The following is a 2966-nucleotide window of genomic DNA, read 5'->3' as shown; positions in this document are numbered from 1 at the left end:
AGGGAATCTTTCCCAACCCAGGGATAGAAACAAGATCTCCCACATTGTGGGTGGATTCTTTACCAGCTGAACCACAAGGGAAGCCCAGGAATACTGCAGTGGTTAGCCTATCCCTTCTCCAGCGGATCTTCCTGACCCAGGAATCGAACTGGGGTCTCCTACATTGCAGGCGGATTCTTTACCAACTGACCTATTAGGGAAGGCTAGTTATATGTAATATAATGAAGTTAAATAATCTTCCCTTTGTTCATGAGTTTCCGTATGTTCATTTTATTTTTATTTTTCCTGTCTTGGAACAGCCTGGCGAGGAATGAGTACATACATCTCCCTGACAGGCCTTCTATCAAGATTTTCTCACAGAGATCCAATTTTGAATGTTTAAGTTCTCACTCAGCCTACTGTTGTACTGAGTAATACTTAATCTTAATGCACAGATCCAGGCTTCCCTGATAGCTCAGTTGGGAAAGAATCTGCCTGCAATGCAGGAGACCCAGGTTCAATTCCTGGTTTGGGAAAGTCCCCTGGAGAAGGAAATGCCAACCCACTCCAGTATTCTTGCCTGGAGAATCTCATGGACAGAGGAGCCTCGTGGGCTACAGTCCATGGGGTCACAAGATCAGACATGACTTATCAACCAAACCACCACCAGCAATGCACAGATCATAAGTATCTTAGTAATTAGTGAAGTATGAATAAATAGAAACACAGTCGCCATGGGCGATGGCTTCATCTTTAAGTTTCCTGGGCTTGGTGTCAGTTTCCTCTTCTGTAATATGATGCGGATGATCCCGACCATCATTAAAACAATTTCCTACATTACCTGTGTATCTGCTTGTATAGTGTTGTCCATCAAGACCCAGTCCAACTTTTCCACTCCGATTTTCATATTTTAAAGCTGATTATTAAAATTGAGTGGGCTGTCTCTGGTAGCAGCACTGCATTTATTAGAGAGACAGTCACATCACCGCCCTCAGTCCCCATCTACAGGAGAAGAACAGATGGCTGGCAGGTAGGAGCACATTCATCCCCAGGCACCAGCCAGCTTGCTGGCATTGCTCTCATCTGTCGAGGGGACTGAATGAACTTGAGGATGTGAAACTGCTTAGTAAGGTCTAAGGCAGTAGTCACGTCTAGTGGGTCACTATTATTAGCTTTGTCACCAGCTTTATAGTGAGATTATAAGGCCATGACACGTTTGTTCTAAGCAAATTTACTAAGAGTTATACCTCAGAATGAGTTTTAGCCTCTTCAAATATCATTTGGGAAGTTATCCACTTATCACAATGGTGTGGCTATAGTGCTCTGACATGATTTAGAATCCATTAAAAAATAGACTCATTGACTATGGGCTCACTGTGATTTTAAAGAAGACTAGTAGTTCGTGTGGCATAATTGCACACACTAAAACTATATAATGCTAAGAAAATACATAATTTTGGACTATTAGACATTTAATAAAGAAAGGGAAGAGGTGGGAAACTTCACATAGGAGAGACTAGTCAACACTTTTTGCTTCTGGTTTGAAAGAATCAGAAGAACTAAGAATTAAGTATACAGTACCACTTGTGAACTATTTTTGCCAAAAAATGTGAATCTAAGTCTTATGAGCATCTAAATACAAAATTAAATGATATAGACAGGAGAGAGAGATATTTTATGGTAAGGTGATATAGTTAGCAAAAGGAAAACTATGTAATTTAGAAATTTCTATACTATTAGTAACTCAGTTTCTTTGACCGACCAAAGAGATTATGGAAAGAAAGAGAATTTGGGAATTATTATAGATTGAAACATATTTGAGTGACCGATCAACCAAGTGCTAAATGTTGAACTTGTTTGGACTCCAATTTAAACAAATCAACTATTAAAAAGCATTTGTGACCCAATCAAAGAACAGTTAAACACTGATGGCATATTTGATGACACTAATAAATTAACTTTAAATTTACATGTGATGATGGTTTTATGATTATATTACTAAAAAGAATGTATCTTTTAGTGGTGTGTACAGAAATATTAGCTACAGAAATCTTATAGCAAGTCCAGAATTTGCCTTAATATGTTCTAATAATGTGGAGTGAAGAAGAAAGTAAGAGATGAAATGGGAAGGACAGAATATTTTAATTGATGAAGCTAAGTGATAGGTGAACTGCTGTGAGCTATCTATGTCCTTTCCTCTAATTTTGCATATAATTGAAAATGTTCATAGTAAAAAGTTTAAGATAAAAGCATACAGTAGACACATAAAGAGAAAGAAGAGGAGTGAGAGTATTTCTGGGCTGTGCGTTACCCCAGCTTACAGAAGACAGACCAGCTGCTATGCTGCCCTCCGGTTACTCGAGATATCCTCAGTCTTGTCTTTCTTTAAATTAAATTTGTACTAAGATTCTATTTGCAACTGAGATCCCTAATACATCAAACCAGCCAAAAAGAATGCTAATGAGTCTCCTTAGTAATCATATTAGAGAACTAAAAATATTTCAGGCTACTTTAAAAATACTGTGAAAAGATGTGCTTTATATAGATATCACTGCTTCCATTCAAGTGTCAGTCATTTTCTTAGCTAAAGTTTCCTGGCCTATATATTGAGCATATTTATAACCTTTAGTAAAATGAAATACAATTGAGGCTACTGAAGTAACACTAAGAAAAAATGATAATAAAAATAAACTAGAAATACTCAAATCAGTGATTCTCAACCAGGAGTAATCTTGCCTCATGAGAGACATTTTGCCATGTCTGTAGACAGTTTTGATTATTGTTGTGACTTTGGGGAGGGGATGAGAGGAACCAGGGCATCCTGTGATGCACAGGACAGGCTCCCGCCTTCCTCCTGTATACAGCTGGGGATTACCCTAATTTATTCAAAATAGCGTTTCTGATGAAACCATCACTTCACACGTGGGACAGTCAGATACTCTTAGAATTCCTTTTTTTATTTTAGCACTCTTAATTGAGTACTATTT

At 37.8% G+C, this 2966-nt stretch overlaps 1 non-coding gene across 1 annotated transcript; it reads left to right on the top strand.

Annotated features, from left to right (window-relative positions):
- Nucleotides 1–443: 443 nt before the first annotated feature.
- On the top strand, nucleotides 444–515 carry TRNAC-GCA. Its single transcript has one exon. It is a non-coding gene; the product is annotated as a tRNA-Cys (tRNA).
- Nucleotides 516–2966: the final 2451 nt, after the last annotated feature.

The sequence above is a fragment of the Oryx dammah genome, unplaced genomic scaffold (assembly GCF_014754425.2).
Source record: "Oryx dammah isolate SB20612 unplaced genomic scaffold, SCBI_Odam_1.1 HiC_scaffold_29, whole genome shotgun sequence".
Classification (NCBI taxonomy): domain Eukaryota; kingdom Metazoa; phylum Chordata; class Mammalia; order Artiodactyla; family Bovidae; genus Oryx; species Oryx dammah.
This window is presented reverse-complemented; position numbering and strand designations above follow the sequence as displayed.